General features: G+C 42.9%; 1 protein-coding gene across 4 annotated transcripts in view; it reads right to left on the reverse strand.

Annotated features, from left to right (window-relative positions):
• CACNB2 (calcium voltage-gated channel auxiliary subunit beta 2) overlaps window positions 1-22,326 on the reverse strand; it is a 441,669-nt gene that overhangs the window by 199,772 nt on the left and 219,571 nt on the right. The window lies entirely within an intron of this gene.

Below are 22,326 nucleotides of genomic sequence, written 5' to 3' on the forward strand. Positions count from 1 at the left end.
ACACCAATGTATATGAAAGCCAAATTCACCCCCCAGCACCATTTCTTCCTTACTAGGGTGGTTTCTATTACTTACATTCAAAGTTCATGAATCAAATTTAGGTTGATTCTACAGTGGTCTGCTAGTGAAATACAAACAGTGTGACTTCTCTTTATCAAAGTGCCATCACATCATAACAGAAAATCACACCTACTACCTCAACAACAAGGGAAAGTGTCTCAATCCACAGCACTGGGATTTGCACTTGTGGGATATGGAACCCCCTGGTGTTAAGTCACAGAACCCCTACCAAACCAGCATCTGTTAAGAGTTGCACAAATGCCACCTACTGATGTTAATGGCTGATGTATGAGTACATATAAAGGAGTGCAACTCTTACCCACACAAGGCAAAGAGCACTAGGAACCTCATGCTCTCTGTTTGACAGATCTTAGCCCTCTGTTTAGATTAGTTTTCTTTATCTGTCCATGCTACTAGTGGGAATGCAGAAAGGCCCTTGAAGTAGACTTATGTAGTGAATGGGTAACCACTGAAAGAGGAAATACTTTTTAAGCTTATATCAAGTATTAGTTCATACAAATAAATGTTTGGCCTTATCTCTTTTATTTGGTGGGTTTATCAGCTTTCATATCCTCTTAATTCTGAAAGGGAAAAAGGCCGTTCTTTTCCAGGGATGTTTCAAATGGTGTAGCTCAGCTAGGCCACAGCTTGTAAATATTCTCTGAAAATCCTCGCTGCAGCAGCTCTATTTTATTTAATTCCACTTTTGTAGATATATACGTAACATTTACTATTACATTTTTTCTTACATTACTTGGCAGGATAGCCTGTTCTCTGATGTGCCTGCACTCTCTCCAGACTAAGAAAAGACTAGTTCTACATCATATAGCCATGGTGGACCAAACGTCAGTATCCTAGAAGCCATACGTCTTCCCAGTTTATAATTTAGCCTGTTTTTTGATTGAGCATGGTTACTGGAGCAGAGGACTGTTTTTTTTTAAATAAAAATGTGAACCCCAATTAATTATTGTATATGTCTAGCAAGTCCTATAAAGGAATTTATAAAGAAAACAAAGCAACCTGAATCTCTAGGCCGTTGACTAATACAGTATGTGATGCGCCAATTCAGCAATATTCTCTTATAATCTGATATCAATAGTTAGCCCATTCCACTTTTATTTTGATATGAAATCAATACAACTTAAAACAGCTCAGCTGCTGCTTCTCTCCTTGCCCTTCTCTCTTTTGGAGATATCATTCTACACAACGCAATGAAGAGAGACAAGGTCATATGAACTAAAATGTCTACTGATTGGCAGGGTCAATAACACTGTGACTAGATACATAGTGTGACTGTGATGCTGCAGCATATTTAAGGCACAAAGAACCCATATTGAAACCTCTGAACATATGCATGAAAAACATCGTTCAGGTAGTACTGTATATATTTTATGCCTGAAAAGATGAACTTTTCTTTGATCTCTTCATGGATAAACTGGGAGCACTGCCAATAAAGGTTTTCTGACACTTCCTATTATAAAGTCCTATTTTCAGTTGCTTATAACTATCAAATTTTAACCATTTGGGTTGAAATTTTCCATGTTGGGTGTCTGCCTCGAATGGATTTGTTTGTTTGAAAATTTTAGCCAAAACAGTTCCCCTATCTTGTTCTCATGAATGGTGAAGATATATCATATAAAAAAATTCTGTTTTAAAAAAACTGTTTGTTAATTGTGTGTTAAAAAAATTGTGGTGAGAAAAGGTCTAGCACTCCCATGCTCTGGAGCAGGGGCTTAAAGTTTCACAGGAGAAAACCTTTTCAAATTTGTCTAAGTTATAAGCCTTGTTTTTTGTGAGACGGCGGCAAATAAAAATCATAGCTCATGTAAGTCATACACAAAAGGAGCGCTCTAATTTTACATTGATTTTACATTCAATTTTAAATTGAAGTTTTTGCAGTGGTTGAACTTTCTGGACAGTACCCCACTGTGCTCCTCAGAGGTGGTGATTTCTAGACATTCCCTACACTTGCTTGCTGGGTTTGTTGTGGTATAAAGACAATCTAGTTTGTGACCCATTTAAAGTGGTTCAAAGTACTAGGAATATGGGGTTACAGAAACTCAGGATGCAGTTTGTTTTTCACTCCATGTTAGTCCAGGCCGTGGACACTATGTATTTTAAAGGAGAAAAAACACTTAAGCCATGTGGCTTACAGTTATTGGACTACAGAATCGAATTGTCCATCAGTGTTTAATTGTTTGAGACATTTAAGGTGGAACCCTGTTTCAAATAGACCCCCCCAATCTCTCTGCACTGTGCATTGCTGGTGTTTGTACTGTCTGAAGCAAGAAAGAATCCTGTGCCTTCAAAGGACAGACCCCGAGTTTGAAAAGTGTGTCATATTCACACATGTTCAGTAGAGACTTACTAGAGCTGAACCTCAGAAGAGTCTATCTTCACTGAGCATGCTTGAGCTTCTCAAAACTCCTTGTGCTGACCACATGCACCATCCCCACAGAGCAACTCAGCATGCTCAGCCAGGGGCTATAGGGACAAAGCCAGACTTTTCTTGTGATGGCTGCTCCCCCTGGGGTGGGGCAGGGTATCAGAACTAAAGATCAGGGAACCTGTCTCTCTTCTGTTCTCAGAGACCTCCCTGCTAAAGCCCAGGCAACCTGGAAGAGAACGCTGTCTCGAAAGCAGAGAAGACCAAAACCAGATTGGAGAGAGGGAAAGAGACAAGGAGTCTGATGAAACTGGGACCAAAGATGGAGGAGGAAGTGAAGAAACTGGGATTGGCAGCCTGAGCAGGCAAAGAAATCTGGTGAGCGTGGGTGCTGGTGAGGGAAACATTGGTGGGAGACTAGAAGCCCATTTTCTTGTGGGGGGTGGAGGGAAGAAGGAAAGATTAGATTAGATAAGGAACTGGGGGGAAGAGGAGAAGACAAAGACTGCCTGGACAAGGAGACTGGAGGTACCAATGTGGGGAGTGGGGGAATAAGGCAAAGGAGATAGCTCTGATGTGACAGTCAGCAGTAACCCCTGAACAGTGTGGAAAAAAATAGCTGCATTCTTGATGGCCTGCAAATCCTCCTCAATTAAACCAGAGCGATTAATATAAAAACAGCATTTTTTTTTAATGCGAGCACAGGGCCCCCCCACTTCAGCATTTATGGCATTTAGCACACGCCTATTTTGCAGTGTTACTGCTGCTATGTCATCGATTTCTCATTGTAACTTTTGGAAAGCATTTAAGGAGGGATTAGCTGCTTTTTCAAGTTCTGCAGAAATTTTTACCACTGTCCTTTTTAGCTCCGCTACCCCTAGTCCAGGAATAAGTTTACGTATAAAGGAATGAAATCCCATTTGGCTGATTACTAGGGTTTTTTTGGCACATTTAACCCGAGCCCCTTTCAAGGGTATGAAGAGCTTGTGAGAATAAGTCCCCAGGTTGAGGATTTGGCGTGAGTCCAGTGTGGTGTTTACTTGAACGTTTGGTAATACTTTGGCCACACCACACTGGCCATGCCAACCCGGCGGGAGAGCTTTATAAGCATTATGGCCACAAATAAAATACAGACCGGGGCTCTGTAAATAAAGGGTGAGGGGAGCTTCCTGCTACTTGGTGGCGCCAATTTACCCTAACATCTCGATGTTTGGAGTTGTCAAATACCCGGCCCCGGCACTGCCAATGGGATGCATTTAAATGTCCCATGGAGTGGGTGTTGTTTAAAATATCCCCATAGTATGTAACAGCAAACAAGTGTGATGTAAAGCTTACTAGCGCCCCCTGGCATTTAGAAATTTTTACAAGAGATGAGTGAGGTGATAAAATGCCAGAGGAGATGTCCATATAATATGCATGGGTTTTATTTATGGGACTCAAGGGAAGGAGTGAAGGAAACCACTTCCCTTGATAACGTTCACCTGTTAATTTTGCAATATAGGCCTTCTGAAACTGGCAGGGAGGTCTCTACACCAATTTTTAAGGGGTAAAAGGTTTTATTTTTAAAACTAAACCTAAGGGTTTGATTGCAGGCTTCTAAGGGGATGTAACTTGGTTTTTTCCCGGTTCTGTCAACAGCCATAAAACATAGGTTATATTTAAACCCAAGGATATCGAAGAGAGGGACCCCTTGGGCTTTCCAATTATGATGCTAAACTTTAGACGTTTTTAGATAGTTATTGGAATGGTATTCTCCTTTCCACCACCACTCAGCTTTCTGTACCACTTGTTGGGAGAGAGTTTTAGAGAGGTTTAAAGGTACAGGTCACAGTCCTATTCCTTCCTCAGAACGAGTTCAGGGACACAACTAACAGTCAGACAAGTGTCCCAACGTGGCCAGTTGCTGAAGAGGTTTAGCCGCTGGGTGCGGGTTACTTGAACAAGGGGCAGGCTCAGAAATAATATCCGCCACAGCACCGTCTGAGAACCCATAGTCACAAAGTTTTAGGATTTTGTTTGTCGGAACAAAAGCTTTAGTCCCTTGAGCGGTTCAGTTTTCCAGGTATCGCAACTGCAGAACCATTGAAAGCTCTATAAGACTGCATTACAGGAAGAAATAAAGGAAACTTCTATATGAGAGAACAAGAAAATGAATTTTAAGACTAATACATATATATATTTTTTAATATGAACAAATTCCCATACACTTGACATTAAAATATATCTAGTAACAGGCTTCTGGCATTGCCATACAAGTCTATACTAATGAATAAGGTTAGAAACTGAATGAAAAAAATAAACTTGATTCAAAATTATACTTTAAATATGTTTCTTTGTTACTAACTCCATATCAACTGAGGCTACGTCTACCCTACAAGCTAGGGTGGTGATTCCCAGCTTGCTAAAAATAGTGTAGCCATGGTAGCACAGGCAACAGCAGCAGCATGGGCAAGCTGCCCTGGGTATGTTTTGTCCCCTTTAGTGGCACCAAGACCACTTAGAGATTAATGACTCTGCTACAGCCTTTGCTAACGGGCATATGGCTTTTAGCTCATATGCTAAGCTCCAGAGGTCCCAGGTTCAATCCTGCCCACCAATAACCAGGGTCTTTTGGCAGGGCGAGCTCTAGCCATTTCATCGCCCCAAGCACAGCGGCACGTGTGGGGGGGGGCGCTCTGCTGCTCACTGGTCCCGCAGCTCTGGTGGACCTCCCGCAGGCATCCCTGCGGAGGGTCTGCTGGTCCCACGGCTCCAGTGGACCTCCTGCAGGTGTGCCTGGGGATGCTCCACCGGAGCCGTGGGACGCCTGCGGGAAGTCCACCGGAGCTGCCTGCTGCCCTCCCGGCAACCAGCAGAGCGCCCCCCGCGACATGCCGCCCCAAGCACGCACTTGGCGCGCTGGGGCCTGGAGCCGACCCTGTCTTTTGGTATTACATATACCCATGACATTCAGGTGGATTTGTATTTGGGGCGGCTAGTCCATGCCACCACTGCCAATTCCCGGGCTTCCACAGCTATGCCACTATTTTTAGCATGCTAGCTTATAAGAGCTAGAGTGAGTATCTTTGCAAGTTGGGAATCGTAGGCTGTGTGTGACTTGATGTAACTTTGCTACAGCAGTTTCTATAGGAAAATGCAGGCCCTGGAATTGTGTTTCACTTGTCATCTGTCGCTCCACTACAATATTTCCCCCCTTTTTGTTCTTTTCTGCATTATTTTTCTGTCATTCAAGATAGCCTGCCTTGCACCCCTCAGCAACACAGCATGTTCAGTGGTGCAGATCGGAGTTCAACTGCAGCCATCAAGTTGTACATCATTTGCCCCCTATTGTAGCCGTCCTCGCTAGTGAACATGTTGCAAATCATTCTCACTTATAGCCTCCTTTCCCTTTCACCACAGTTGTGGATGCAGAGCTGTTTCAGAAAAAATGGAACTAGGCAGTGCCTTTAAGACACAATCCCATACCACGGCATGCAGAGAGCATTACCCCCAAAGGGGCTCACAGAGGTATTCTGCACTGATTTCAAGCACTCTTTGTGCTCCGTTAGCACTGAGATTATATCTGGCTTTATGTACAAAGGCCATCATCTGCATACAAGTCCACACAAAATTTGGCCAGTTTGTAAATTTATTTTAGGAATGGTATATGCCTCAAAGATGGCTGGTGAGACTGATGAGAATTATTGTAATTTGAAATATATTAGATATAGAATTCTTGGACTGAACACATTTTTAAATGACAAAGAAGATTCATAGATTCACAGACTCTAGGACTGGAAGGGACCTCAAGAGGTCATCGAGTCCAGTCCCCTGCCCTCATGGCAGGACCAAATACTGTCTAGACCATCCCTGACAGACATTTATCTAACTTACTCTTAAATATCTCCAGAGATGGAGATTCCACAACCTCCCTAGGCAATTTATTCCAGTGTTTAACTACCCTGACAGTTAGGAACTTTTTCCTAATGTCCAACCTAAATCTCCCTTGCTGCAGTTTAAGCCCATTGCTTAACAATGTTTTCTCCCTCCTCCTGATGACACCCTTTTAGATACCTGAAAACTGCTATCATGTCCCCTCTCAGTCTTCTCTTTTCCAAACTAAATAAACCAAACTCCTTCAGCCTTCCTTCATAGGTCATATTCTCTAGACCTTTAATCATTCTTGTTGCTCTTCTCTGGACCCTCTTCAATTTTTCCACATCTTTCTTGAAATGTGGTGCCCAGAACTGGACACAATACTCCAGGTGAGGCCTAACCAGCGCACAGAGTAGAGCAAAAGAATGACTTCTCGTGTCTTGCTCACAACACACCTGTTAATGCATCCACCTTCTGCTGTACTCCTTCATAGACAGTCTCTTCCCATTCTGTATGTGTGAAACTGATTGTTCCTTCCTAAGTGGAGCACTTTGCATTCGTCTTATTAAACTTCATCTGGTTTACCTCAGACCATTTCTCCAATTTGTCCAGGTCATTTTGAATTATGACCCTGTCCTCCAATGCAGTTGCAATCCCTCCCAGTTTGGTATCATCTGCAAACTTAATAAGCGTACTTTCTATGCCAACATCTAAGTCGTTGATGAAGATATTGAACAGAGCCGGTCCCAAAACAGACCCCCTGCGGAACCCCACTTGTTATACCTTTCCAGCAGGATTCGGAACCATTAATAACTACTCTCTGAGTACGGTTATCCAGCCAGTTATGCGCCCACCTTATAGTAGCCCCATCTAAATTGTATTTGCCTAGTTTATCGATAAGAATATCATGCAAGACCGTATCAAATACATTACTAAAGTCTAGGTATACCACATCCACCGCTTCTCCCTTATCCACAAGACTCATTATCCTATCAAAGAAAGCTATCAGATTGGTTTGACACGATTTGTTCTTTACAAATCCATGCTGGCTATTCCCTATCACCTTACCACCTTCCAAGTGTTTGCAGATGAATTCCTTAATTACTTGCTCCATTATCTTCCCTGGCATAGGAGTTAAACTAACTGGTCTGCAGTTTCCTGGGTTGTTTTTATTTCCCTTTTTATAGATGGGCACTATATTTGCCCTTTTCCAGTCTTCTGGAATCTCTCCCGTCTCCCATAATTTTCCAAAGATAATAGCTAGAGGCTCAGCTACCTCCTCTATTAGCTCCTTGAGTATTCTAGGATGCACTTCATCAGGCCCTGGTGACTTGCAGGCATCTAACTTTTCTAAGTGATTTTTAACTTGTTCTTTTTTTATTTTATCTTCTAAACCTACTCCTTTCCCATAAGCATTCACTATGTTAGACATTCCTTCAAACTTCTCAGTGAAGACCGAAACAAAGAAGTCAATAAGCATCTCTGCCATTTCCAAGTTTCTTGTCATTGTTTCTCCCTCCTCACTGAGCAGTGGGCCTACCAAAGTAATGAACAGAATTAAATGTAATATATCCCCGTGGAGCTACTGGAATACTACTATTTAAACTTTATTTTTAAACACTGAATCTGCTTATCATGCACAGATTGTTTTTTTGGTTATTATGGTAACCGTTCTCCAACACAATCCAACCTGCCTGGAGTTTTCTATTTCAGGATACTTCAGTGATAACGTTAACTACAGAAGCTTCACAGCTTAAAAATATACATACAGTGGGGACACATGTTATCTTGTAGTGCAGGAGGAGATAACATGATAGTGTTCTTGCAATGTCGTGGGAAGTCACATACTGTAAGTGGCTGCCATTCTCCTCACAGCAAGATGCTAATACATTCAGTCCAAAAGATAACATGTCACAAACAGATTTGACACCTTCTGCAAGGATGTGGGGCCAAAATGCCTGTGTTATTGTTGCCACTTTGCAGCACTTGGACAGCATAAAGGGGCTATACATATGACAGATTGGGCCGCGGGGGATTATCCCCATATTATTTGTCTGTAAAACTACTCTTGCAACTCTCTGTCATACCCCAGCAGCAATGTAGCATACAGGACGTGGTGATACAAAAAGGATTGAGTTCAGGCTGCTGACCTTGCCTCTTGCGACATAGGCAGCTGAGTGTAAATTGGAGTACTCCTAAGGCCTTTTGTCAGGGCCCAAAACACAGGAGTTGGAAGAGTGCCACCACCCCGTTCCTAAGCCAATCAAAACTAACACCTTGAAGATTTGTAGAGACTGTCCTTGCAAACATAGGCATCATTTTGTATCCAAGCAAAAGGTTGTATTACAAGTAGCACATGAACTTTTGAACCCAGAAACTGCAATACTGGAACCAATCTTCGCATATGTAACCCACACACCTTCTGGGTGTGGTGTTCTGTCCCATCTAGTGACACTGAGACCTCTTAGAGAGCAATTAGCTAAGGCTGTAAAGCAGACTCAGTAACAGCCAGTTGGCTTTTAGCTCATGCGGTAGAGGCTCATGCACTAAGCTCCGGAGGTCCCAGATTCGATCCCGCCCGCTGACGACCAAGGTCTGTCGGCCTTACACAAACATCACAAGCTCTTTAAATTAAAAAAGTTATCTGGGAAAAAATAGTCTGTGACAGGATAGTGCAATGGTTTGACCCTTTTTGTCATATCACAAGCTGTACTGTATTAGCTTGCAACACAGAGGTTAAATTTACAAGTCTTAGTGAAGTTTAGTCAACTGTTTATAATCACATCCACCCACCCATCCACAAAAGTTCCCCACATTTTGAGACTAATGGATTGTGATGGGGATTCCTAGTTCCCAATGTCCTTGGGTGGACTGCTCCAAATAAATCGTGGGGATTCCTTGGAAGCACAGCTGGGAACACCAGCCAATGTGAGCAACCAGGATTTCTGTCCTTTGTTCGTTTGTCAAGGAGTGCACTAGAGCTTCAGGTAGCCTAGTTTCTTTGCAGACTTCTAGCAAGCTCCATATTTGAGACATTAAACTCAGTGCTGTCTCTCTTTCTCACAAGGAAAAGGCTTTAATTCTCAGCCTTCATAAAACATTTGTGTTCATTAAATTAGGTAACGATTTAAGTACTAAGTCCCAAATTGTGAGGAATGATCAGGATCAACTCCTATTTTAAAAGTGTTTGTAAACTTTGGTTGTAATAGCCCTGCATTCTGTTCTCATTCCAGAAACAAAAGGTTACTTGTAGAGGATGGCAATGACATCAGGTTCCAGGAGGAATTCTGTCTTTCTCTCTCCCTTTTATTCATGTATGTATTTTTGGCACAAGTTACTATTGCACATTTCTGGACAATAATCTTTTCATTTAAAATGATTCTCACTAAATGTTGTAGTGCCTTTGGTCTCATTATATCTTCAGCTCTTATTTCCCATTCACAATATGCTTTAACCCCCACCCCACCCCCCCGCAATGCTCAGGCTTGAACATTTGACAATGTGGAGTATTGTTGACTGCCTTGCAGACATTTATTTTTTTTAAGTTCTTGGATAAAACAGATTTGCCTGTTTTAAAAGACACTGCTGAAATGTGAACTCTGGGCAAAAATCACTCCTGTGCAGAGAGGCCTATCTACCACTTAAGTCCCACTTCAGATCTCAGAATAGAGATTAAGTGGGACTTAGCAGTGCATATCCTTTGTAATGGCCCTATTCACTCTCTGTGCTTATGAGTGCCACCTGGCACTGGGCATACATTTTCAACATAGTCAATAGCGAGCCAAACACATAACTCTCAGCAACAGGACTTGTGAACATAATTCTCCATACATTACTGTGAAAACATACTCTTAAGAAAGCAAGTGTTTTTGCTAACTGGAGTCATTTATCCTTAGCATTAAACAGTATGTGGCGTAATAGATATATCATGATCAACAAGTAATCCTTCTTCTATAGAACTAATGCAGCATGTTGCAAGCCTCTAGCAGAGCTCTTTTGCTGAAAAGTGATATGGGATAATGACAAATGCTACCACCTTTGTCCCAAAATTGTTCGATGTCTGTTAGTAATCAGATATGCAGGAAAGACTAGAAGCAGGCAAGGTGGAACTGGTGTATAGGTCCCTGTATCCAGTTTATTTTGTATATATTTTTTTCAAGCGCTAGTTGCCTGGTTATTGCTGCCAAGAAATTTCCTATAAACAGATCTGGATATTACACAAAATCCCTCTCTCCTCTTGGGAAAGATTTTTAAATTTCAGTGCCAGCCATACCATGCTAAAGGTACTTAGGCTAGGGCCGCCCAGAGGGAGGAGCAAGAGGAGCAATTTGCCCCAGGCACCGGGCTCTGCACTTCGGTGGCGGGTCCTGCTTCGGTGGTAATTCGCCGGCGGGGGCCCCCGCCGCGGGTCTTCGGGGCACTTCAGTGGCGGGTCCCAGAACGGAAGGGCCCCCCGCCGCCGAACAGGGCCGGCTCTAGACATTTCGCTGCTTGCCGGTCCCACGGCTCCGGTGGACCTCCCGCAGCCATGGCTGCGGAGGGTCTTCTGGTCCTGCGGCTCTGGTGGACCTCCCGCAGGCGTGCCTGCGGATGCTCCACCGGAGCCGCGGGACCAGCGGACCCTCCGCAGGCACGCCTGCGGGAGGTCCACCGGAGCCACCTGCCGCCGATGGACCCAGGCCCCCGGAATCCTCTGGGCGGCCCTGACTTAGGCACTGCAACACCTGACCCCTAGGTACCCTGCCACCTATTGGAATGCTCAGTCCCAAGTTACGTGCCCAAGCTCCACATGCATTGTATGGGAGAGTTCAGTGCCTAAGGAAAGGATCATCAAAAGCCAGCAAGATAAAAACAGGAAGCTGCCTAAGCTATCCAGAAGTGAAATGCAGAGGAAAGGGCTTTCAGTCAGCCAACCCTCAAAAGGTACTTAGGCTCCTGACTTATGGGCCAGAAGGAGGCACCTGGGACTCGCAGCTGTGAAACATACTCTGAAGTGAGGCATCTAAGCCAGGTCAGCCCAGCCTCTACCAGATGAAACCGACATCTCTCTCAAACAGAGAGAGAGAGACTATAGCAAATAGCTTGGTAGTTAGGGCACCCACTTGGGAGTAGAGGCCTTAACTCACATCTCTCATATCCCAGGTGAGTGCCCTCACTACCAGGCTACTTGGTATGTGGGGGCTGGGTGCTCTCAGTCTCTCCTGTTTGAGCTGTTCCATTTTGTATAAATATTCACTGGAGCAGGGACTTAAGCTTGACTCACATCCCAGATGGGTGCCCTAACCACTGGGCAGGAGAGTCTCTCTTGCTCTCTGGCCCAAGGAATATGTAATTATCTATATAAAGCTGAACAGCTTCAACAAGAGAGACTGAGGCAGTCGTAATACAACGATTGCCATTAACATGTCAATATTTACCAAGAGTTTGGATTTTGAGCCATCTCATAATTAGAAAGGAAATAATCACAACCGCTGTACCTAAGTAGTATATCACGCTACTCATACCAACACCTGTATACTGGAAGTATACCAAGCCAATCTGTAGTACAAACTGTAAAGCTACTTTTGTATTTAAAATACTCTGACAGATTTATTTTCTGACTCAAACCATCAGTTTGATAATCTTAAACTAGTACTTTCTGGAATTGGAGAGCAAGTTGCTGTGTTTTACTCTATGAAACTTTGCATTATTTGTGATTACTATAAATATAAGTTTACTCATTATACAGAAGCTGACATATTGTGTGGAAACATTACAACTGGAGCTGGTTTAACATTTTCCAGTTGAACAGTTTTTCTACTTGAAAACAAATTCTGATTAAAAAAATTGAAACACTTTGCAGAAACATCAATTTTGTTGACATTTTCAATAAAAAATATCAAGGTGCTTCATTTTGACTATTATAATTTATAATATACAAATCTCATATTCCGGTTTAAACTAATATAACAAAATGAAGCACTTTGATAAGGTCGTTTTGCTATTTCTAAAATCTTTTTTTTTTTTTTTTAGAAATTTCATTCTGCAGGAAACTTTGACTTTTTGTTCCAGTTTGGGACAAAAGAAAATTTTGAAATGATGGAAATCCCAATGGACTATAAATTCAGTTTCAGAACAGTTCTAATTGCAATATCTCAGAAGTAGGAAGACAAAAATAGGCTCACAGACATAACTATCAAACACTATCAAAACTCAGGAGGTTTTTAAAAATGAATTATTAATAGACCAAATATTATAGTATAGCTTTTCATGTGTATTACTGTAAGCCCTTTATATAAAATTACACTATGAAAATACTACAATGGCACTGATAAGCACTCAGAGGTTATGGTTGCATATGCATGTATAAAATATTCTAATAAGAATGTGTATTAGTCTATATACGTAAGACAGAATTAACAAAAATCTTTCGTATGACAAGTACTCAGTGAACAGTATTTAAATAAATTAAGAAAACACCATCTTATCAGAGTAATAGTGGAAGTTTTCCTGACTTATTTAAGTTTGCATCTAAATTACCTTCATAATGAGCTGACTGAGCTGTTGAATTGCACCCTAGGAAGACTGTGCTAATGGCTAAACAGGAAGTGTACTGTACCTGGATAGTGTTTAAATAATTTAACCACATACCTTTTCTCAAGCGGAGATCTTATTACATACATCAAATTCAAAACATTTACACTCCACCATTATGACAATTAAAGTAGTGCAGGTGTACCAGAATTGGAAGCCATGAAAAAAAATCCAAACATGTTTGACATTTAGATATATAAACAATATGCTGTGCAGTGTATATATTGTTTGAGAAATAGTATGTGATCATGTAATTCAGAGGAAAGAGTTAATTCCTCACAAATTGCCAAGCCCCAAATACAATACCACAATGTGTGACAAAGCCCATGAGGAGGAACACAAAATTACTAATGTAGGAAGCTTAACTTGTTGTGTGTTTCGTACTGTTAGTGTTAGCAATTACCATTTTTGCTTTCATATTTCTGATGTAAACATTTTTGAATAGAGGAAGTGATAGGGCATCAGATGTGTGTGGAAAATAGGTAACTGAGTCTAAACTGACTGATGTCCCCCAGTGTGAAATATATTTGAGAGGTTTATAAACTATTTCCTGACTTTTATGTGCTTACCAATGCAATGTAGTTTGTCTGAAAACATACTTTCTTCATGTGACACTCAAATTGTATCATTCAATCAACTATATAGTAGTATTACTTATTGGACTACCATAAGAATATCTGAATTTATTACTACTCAGGAATAAGTTTGTGATTGTTTTAATATGACTCTCATAGACTCATAGACTCTAGGACTGGAAGGGACCTCGAGAGGTCATCGAGTCCAGTCCAGTCATGGCAGGACCAAATACTGTCTAGACAATCCCTAATAGACATTTATCTAACCTACTCTTAAATATCTCCAGAGATGGAGATTCCACAAGTTCCCTAGGCAATCTATTCCAGTGTTTAACTAACCTGACAGTTAGGAACTTTTTCCTAATGTCCAACCTAAATCTCCCTTGCTGCAGTTTAAGCCCATTGCTTCTTGTTCTATCATTGGAGGCTAAGGTGAACAAGTTTTCTCCCTCCTCCTGATGACACCCTTTTAGATACCTGAAAACTGCTATCATGTCCCCTCTCAGTCTTCTCTTTTCCAAACTAAATAAACCCAATTCCTTCAGCCTTCCTTCATAGGTCATGTTCTCAAGACCTTTAATCATTCTTGTTGCTCTTCTCTGGACCCTCTCCAATTTCTCCACATCTTTCTTGAAATGCGGTGCCCAGAACTGGACACAATACTCCAGTTGAGGGCTAACCAGCGCAGAGTAAAGCGGAAGAATGACTTCTCGTGTCTTGTTTACAACATACCTGTTAATGCATCCCAGAATCATGTTTGCTTTTTTTGCAACAGTATCACACTGTTGACTCATATTAAGCTTGTGGTCTACTATGACCTCTAGATCTCTTTCTGCCATACTCCTTCCTAGACAGTCTCTTCCCATTCTGTATGTGTGAAACTGATTGTTCCTTCCTAAGTGGAGCACTTTGCATTTATCTTTATTGAACTTCATCCTGTTTACCTCAGACCATTTCTCCAATTTGTCCAGATCATTTTGAATTTTGACCCTGTCCTCCAAAGCAGTTGCAATCCCTCCCAGTTTGGTATCGTCCACAAACTTAATAAGCGTACTTTCTATGCCAACATCTGAATCGTTGATGAAGATATTGAACAAAACCGGTCCCAAAACAGACCCCTGCGGAACTCCACTTGTTATACCTTTCCAGCAGGATTGGGAGCCATTAACAACTACTCTCTGAGTACAGTTATCCAGCCAGTTATGCACCCATCTTATAGTAGCCCCATCTAAATTGTACTTGTCATAAACAGATAGTTAAGGGTTAATGTCTCTTTTACCTGTAAAGGGTTAAGAAGCTCAATAAACCTGGCTGACACCTGACCAGATGACCAATAGGGGGACAAGATACTTTCAAATCTTGGTGGAGGGAAGTCTTTGTTTGTGCTTTTTGTGTTGTTCATTGTTCGCTCCTGGGGCTAAGAGGGACTAGACGTACACCCAGGCTTTCCCAATCTTTCTGAATCAGTCTTTCATGTTTCAAAATTGTAAGTAATAGCCAGGTAAGGCGGATTAGTCTTATGTTTGTTTTCTTAACTTGTAAATGTGTCTTTTTGCTGGAAGGATTTTTACCTCTGTTTGCTGTAACTTTGAATCTAAGGCTGCGGGGGGGTCCCTCTAGTTTATATGAATCTGAGTACCCTGTAAAGCATTTTCCATCCTGATTTTACAGAGATAACTTTTACTTTTTTTTTCTTTCTTTCATTAAAAGCTTTCTTTTAAGGACTTGATTGATTTTTCCTTGTTTTAAAATCCAAGGGATTGAGTCTGAACTCACCAGGGATTGGTGCGGGGAAAGGAGGGGGGATGATTAATTCCTCCTTGTTTTAAGATCCAAGAAGTTCGGATTGGTGTGAAGCCTCTCAAGGCAACCCAGGGAGGGGAAAGTCTGAGGGGAAAAGGAGGGGGATGGTTAATTTCTCCTTGTTTTAAGACCCAAGGAGTTTGGGTCTGGGTTCCCCAGGGAAGGTTTTGGGGGACAGAAAGTGTGCCAGACACTAAATTCTGGCTGGTGGCAGCGTACCAGATTTAAGCTAGTAATTAAGCTTAAAAGTGTTCATGCAGGTCCCCACTTTTTGCAGCGGTTGGGATTTTGAGGAACCAAAAGCCAGTAGGATTTTTTTTTCTCTCCTTTCTACCTGCTTGGAGGGCAGCCTGAAGGCAGAGGTGTTAAATTTTTAACAATGGTCTTTGTTAAGAGGAGGCTTCAAGCTGAGAGCCAGCAGACAGCCAGCAAAAGGCATTTACAAGTTGAATTGTTTTCTTTCTTTCTACCTCTTGGGTATAGCAAGTTAGAAAATCTCTGTTAACCAAGCAGCCTGAGCTGAAGCATCCCAGTCAGTAAGCTGCAGAGGGATGCGGCCAGCACAAGAAAGCTGAAAAATGAGTGCCAAGAAAGCAGTTAAACAGGAAATGGCTAGGCTGGAAGCAGAAGAGAAAGCCAAAGAGGCTGACCACAGGAGAGCTATAGAGCTAAAAGAAAAAGAGCTGGAGATGAAACAAAAAGAGATGGAAGAGAAGGAAAGAGAGAAAGCATGAACTGGACTTAGCACAGGCTAAGCAGAATGGACCAGCCAACCCTAACAACCCTTCTCCAGGTACTGTTTCCCATCCCAGAAAATTCCCCACCTACAAGGCAGGTGATGATACTGAGGCCTTCTTAGAAAATTTTGAAAGGACCTGCCATGGGTACAGCATCCTTACAAACCAGTACATGATAGAGCTGAGGCTACAGCTCAGTGGACCCTTAGCAGAGCTGGCGGCTGAAATGCCTAAGGAACACATGAACAATTATAAACTTTTTCTAACCAAGGCCAGAATCAGAATGGGGCTAACACCTGAGCATGCCCGTCGGCGGTTCAGAGCCCTAAGGTGGAAACCAGATGTGTCATTTACCCGACAGGCCTACCACATTGGAAAGAATTGGAATGCCTGGATATAAGGAGCAAATGTTAACTCTCTGGAAGAGCTATCCCTCCTAATGCAAATGAAACAGTTCTTAGAGGGGATTCCTGAGGAAATAGAAAGGTACATCCTAGATGGGAAGCCCAAAACTGTAACCGAGGCAGGGGAGATTGGAGCCAGATGAGTGGAAGTGGCAGAAAAGAAAAAAGCTACTAGCAAGGAGAGCGAATATCACAGGGGGCAAACCGAAAATAAACTCTATCACCGAGGGCAACCAAAGACCCCACCTACAATCCAAGGAAAGCCCCAGACATTCTATTGTCCCACCTCACCAGTCTCCAGCAACCGCCCTCGGCCCAGTGACTAGTCAGCTGGGCGATGTTTTAAATGTAATGAACTGGAACATATAAAGGCCAACTGCCCCAAGAACCCCAACCGAGTGCAGTTCATTACACCACCATCACACCAAAGATCCCCAGGCTCAGATGCCTCTCAAATACCCTCGGAGCAAAGGGAAACCTTGAGAGTGGGCGGAAAGAAGGTTATCGCTTGGAAAGACACTGAGGAACAAGCATCAGCTATCCACCAATCCTTAGTGGACCCGAAATTCATCAACCCAGAGGCCCAAGTGACAATTTACCCATTCATGTCAAAATCTGTAAACTTGCCTACAGCTGAACTGCCAGTCCAGTACAAGGGATGGTCAGGAATGTGGACTTTTGCATCTATGACAATTATCCCATCCCCATGCTAATGGGGGAAGACTTGACCAACCAGGTGAAGCGGGCCAAGAGGGTTGGAATGGTTACACACAGCCAAGCCAGGCAAGCTTCCAGACTTATCCCTGTTCCTGAGCCGTCCACAAGGGCCCCATCTGTGTTACCAGAGACCCAGACAGAGGTGGTGGACCTGGATCCCCTGCCAATGACTGCAAAAGCAATAGTACATCCAGTCCCAGAACTGGAACTGGAAAAACAACCAGCACCAGAACCGTTGCCAGCACTGACGCCAGCTCTTGCAAACCCATCTCCAAACCCAACGCCAGAAGGCACAAGCGGGCCTGAACTGGCAGAAGCAGCAGACAACCCTACCCAAGAGGCTCAGCCAGAGCCTGAAATATCGCATAGTGCACCAGCGGAAAGCAGTTCACCATCAACGAAAACAACCCCATCACCTACATCGCTTCCAGAGGGACCAAGCCCAAGTCCACAGTCTAAGGAGGAACTGGTGTCTCCAGCCTCAAGGGAACAGTTCCAGACTGAGCAAGAAGCAGATGACAGCCTTCAGAAAGCTTGGGCGGTGGCACGGAACACCCCACCGCCTCTCAACTCTTCTAACCGATCCCGGTTTGTTGTAGAACAAGGACTTTTATACAAGGAGACTCTTTCTGGTAGACACCAGGAGGACTGGCATCCTCAAAAACAGTTGGTAGTTCCAACTAAGTACCGGGGAAAGCGCTTAAGCTTAGCCCATGATCATCCCAGTGGCCATGCTGGGGTGAACAGAGCCAAAGACAAGTTGGGGAAGTCCTTCCACTGGGAGGGAATGGGCAAGGACATTGCTAATTATATCCGGTCTTGTGAGGTGTGCCAAAGAGTGGGAAAGCCTCAAGACCAGGTCAAAGTCCCTCTCCAGCCACTCCCCATAATTGAGGTCCCATTTCAGCAAGTAGCTGTGGATATTCTGAGTCCTCTCCCAAAAAAGACACCCAGAGGGAAGCAGTACATGCTGACTTTCGCGGACTTTGCTACCCAATGGCCGGAAGCAGTAGCTCTAAGCAACACCAGGGCTAAAACTGTGTGCCAGGCCTTAACAGACATTTTTGCCAGGGTAGGTTGGCCCTCCAACATCCTCACAGATTCAAGAACTAATTTCCTGGCAGGGACCATGAAAAATCTGTGGGAATCCCATGGGGTGAATCACTTGGTTTCCACCCCTTACCACCATCAAACCAATGGCCTGGTGGAGAGGTTTAATGGAACTTTGGGGGCCATGATACGTACATTCACAAATGAACACTCCAATGATTGGGACCTAGTGTTGCAGCAGTTGCTTTTTGCCTACAGGGCTGTACCACATCCCAGTTTAGAGTTTTCACCGTTTGAACTAGTTTATGGCCACGAGGTTAAGGGGCCATTACAGTTGGTGAAGCAGCAATGGGAGGGGTTTACGCCTTCTCCAGGAACTAACATTCTAGATTTTTTAAGAAACCTACAAAGCACCCTCCGACACTCTTTAGCCCTTGCTAAAGAAAACCTAAAGGATGCTCAGGAAGAGCAAAAAGCCTGGTATGATAAACATACCAGAGAGCGTTCCTTCAAAGTAGGAGACCAGGTTATGGTCTTGAAGGCACAACAGGCCCATAAGATGGAAGCGTCATGGGAAGGGCCATTCACGGTCCAAGAGCACCTAGGAGCTGTTAACTATCTCATAGCATTTCCCACCTCAACCCTAAAGCCTCAAGTGTACCATGTTAATTCTCACAAGCCCTTTTATTCCAGAGACTTAAAGGTTTGACAGTTTGCAGCCCAAGGAGAAGATGACGCTGAGCGGCCTGAAGGTGTCTACTACGAAGGAAAAAGTGCCGATGGCGTGGAAGAGGTGAGCCTCTCCACAACCTTGGAATGTCTGCAGCGGCAACAGATCAAGAAGCTGTGCACTAGCTTCGCCCCATTGTTCTCAGCCACCCCAGGACGGACTGAACGGGCATACCACTCCATTGACACAGATAATGCTCACCCAATTAGAACCCCACCCTACCGGGTGTCTCCTCATGCCCAAGCTGCTATAGAACGGAAGATCCAAAACATGCTACAGATGGGTATAATCTGCCCCTCTACCAGTGCATGGGCATCTCCAGTGGTTCTGGTACCCAAACCAGATGGGGAAATACGCTTTTGCGTGGACTACCGTAAGCTAAATGCTGTAACTCGTCCCGACAACTATCCAATGCCACACACCAATGAGCTATTGGAGAAATTGGGACGTGCCCAGTTCATCTCTACAATAGATTAACCAAGGGGTACTGGCAAGTACCGCTAGATGAACCCGCCAAAGAAAGGTCAGCCTTCATCACCCGTGCAGGGGTGTATGAATTTAATGTGTTTCCTTTTGGGCTGCGAAATGCACCTGCCACCTTCCAAAGACTTGTAGATGGTCTCTTAGCAGGACTGGGAGAATATGCAGTTGCCTACTTCGATGATGTGGCTATTTTTTCTGATTCATGGGCAGAACACCTAGAAAAAGTCTTTGAGCGCATCAGGCAGGCAGGACTAACTATTAAGGCTAAAAAGTGTCAAATAGGCCAAAACAGAGTGACTTACCTTGGATACCAGGTGGGTCAAGGAACAATAAATACCCTACAGGCCAAGGTGAATGCTATCCAAAAGTGGCCTCTCCCAAAGTCAAAGAAACAGGTCCAATCCTTCATAGGCTTGGCCGGGTATTACAGGTGATTTGTACCACACTACAGCCAAATCACTGCCCCACTAACAGACCTGACCAAAAAGACCCAGCCAAATGCAGTTAAGTGGACTGATGAGTGTCAAAAGGCCTTTACCCAGCTTAAGGCGACACTCATGTCTGACCCTGTGCTAAGGGCCCCAGACTTTGACAAACCATTCCTAGTAACCACAGATGCATCTGAGAGTGGTGTAGGAGCAGTTTTAATGCAGGAAGAACCGGATCAAAACTTTCATCCTGTCGTGTTTCTCAGCAAAAAACTGTCTGAGAGGGTAAGCCACTGGTCAATCAGTGAAAAAGAATGCTACGCCATTGTGTATGCCCTGGAAAAGCTATGCCCATACATTTGGGGATGGCGTTTCCAGCTACAAACCAACCATGCTGCGCTAAAGTGGCTTCATACTGCCAAGGGAAACAACAAAAAACTGCTTCGATGGAGTTTAGATCTCCAGGATTTTGATTTTGAAATTCAACACATTTCAGGAGCTTCTAATAAAGTAGCTGATGCACTCTCCCGTGAAAGTTTCCCAGAATCAACTGGTTAAAAATTGTCCTTAAAATGTGAAAAGTCTTGTAGTTTACATAATTAGTAGTATATGTAAAGGTGTATGTGTTTTATTAATCTGTTTATTCTAAAGTTCTAGGAAGAAATCACCGCCAGTGTGGTTCCACACTGAGATTTGGGGGGCGTGTCATAAACAGATGGTTAAGGGTTAATGTCTCTTTTACCTGTAAAGGGTTAAGAAGCTCAGTAAACCTGGCCGACACCTGACCAGAGGACCAATAGGGGGACAAGATACTTTCAAATTGTGGTGGAGGGAAGTCTTTGTTTGTGCTTTTTGTGTTGTTCGTTGTTTGCTCTTGGGGCTAAGAGGCTTTCCCAATCTTTCATAATCAGTCTTTCATGTTTCAAAATTGTAAGTAATAGCCAGACAAGGCAGATTAGTCTTATGTTTGTTTTCTTAACTTGTAAATGTGTCTTTTTGCTGGAAGGATTTTTACCTCTGTTTGCTGTAACTTTGAATCTAAGGCTGGGGGGTGGTCCTCTAGTCTATATGAATCTGAGTACCCTGTAAAGCATTTTCCATCCTGATTTTACAGAGATAACTTTTACTTTTTTTTCCTTTCTTTCATTAAAAGCTTTCTTTTAAGGACTTGATTGATTTTTCCTTGTTTTAAAATCCAAGGGATTGAGTCTGAACTCACCAGGGATTGGTGGGGGGAAAGGAAGGGGGGATGATTAATTCCTCCTTGTTTTAAGATCCAAGGAGTTTGGATCGGTGTGAAGCCTCACAAGGCAACCCAGGGAGGGGAAAGTCTGAGGGGAAAAGGAGGGGGATGGTTAATTTCTCCTTGTTTTAAGACCCAAGGGGCTTGGGTCTGGGTTCCCCAGGGAAGTTTTTGGGGGAACAGAATGTGTGCCAGACACTAAATTCTGGCTGGTGGCAGCGTATCAGATTTAAGCTAGTAATTAAGCTTAAAAGTGTTCATGCAGGTCCGCTTTTTGTACCCTAAAGTTCAAAGTGGGGGGAAAACCTTGACACTCTCCCTCTACTTAATTTGGGCAAATGAGATTTAAATTTGATCTTAAATGAGAGGCTGAAATTCCTTACGTTACTTATATGGAACTGGTTCTCCAGCAATCTGTAAAAAGTCTGACAATGATTGAGCATGCAATGGTTTTTAAAAAATCCATTCAAATACAGTTTAAAAACACCTTCTACTTTGATATTTAAAAGTTGCTATTGATATAAACAATTATCCTGGAAGTCAAAGCAATGGAGGAGGGAAGCAAAGAGGTTAGTTGGGCTGAGAGCCAATATCCAAGGTTATGAAGTCTGAAAATCAAAAGTAATTAGATGTACCATTATTGTTAAAACATTTAATATTAATGTCCTTTGGTCAGTAGGAACACATTCAAAGGAAAACTTGTCTTTGACTGGAATTATTAGCAAAGCTGCAAAGAGGATTTATTCTCCAATGCTGGAAACCTGCAAATTCCTATTACCAGAGAGCTAATAAGTTTCAAGTGATGAGCACTCTAGACTGTCAGACTCTTGACATTTCAGCCCCCAGATGTGCTGAAAATTAAACAAGACAAACTGGACTAAAGTATGGCACATGCAGCATATCATTAATGATCAGCTCAAAAGAAAATAAAACAAATTCAGTCAACTATTTTTATGCCCAGTAGCTTGTTTTAAATAATAGCACCAACAATAGATGCAGCCATTTAATCTTCGGTAAAGAACAGTAATGGACAGTAAGATACTGGTGTGAATATTAAACAGTAACAACAAATAATATTTTGTATAGCTTTTCTTAAATAATCCACTAAAAGCAACTGAGGAAAGAGACATAGCCATGCAGCCATTACACAAGACAAAACATTACTGGGCTTTAGTTTTTCAGACTCCAGTGTTTTTCTTCTATTCTGAAGCTTATGTTACAAGTCTTCACTGCCAACATTATTTAAATCTCTAATAAATGAAATAGGAACTTGGAGTCATTT

The sequence above is a fragment of the Gopherus flavomarginatus genome, chromosome 2 (genome assembly GCF_025201925.1).
Source record: "Gopherus flavomarginatus isolate rGopFla2 chromosome 2, rGopFla2.mat.asm, whole genome shotgun sequence".
Lineage (NCBI taxonomy): Eukaryota > Metazoa > Chordata > Testudines > Testudinidae > Gopherus > Gopherus flavomarginatus.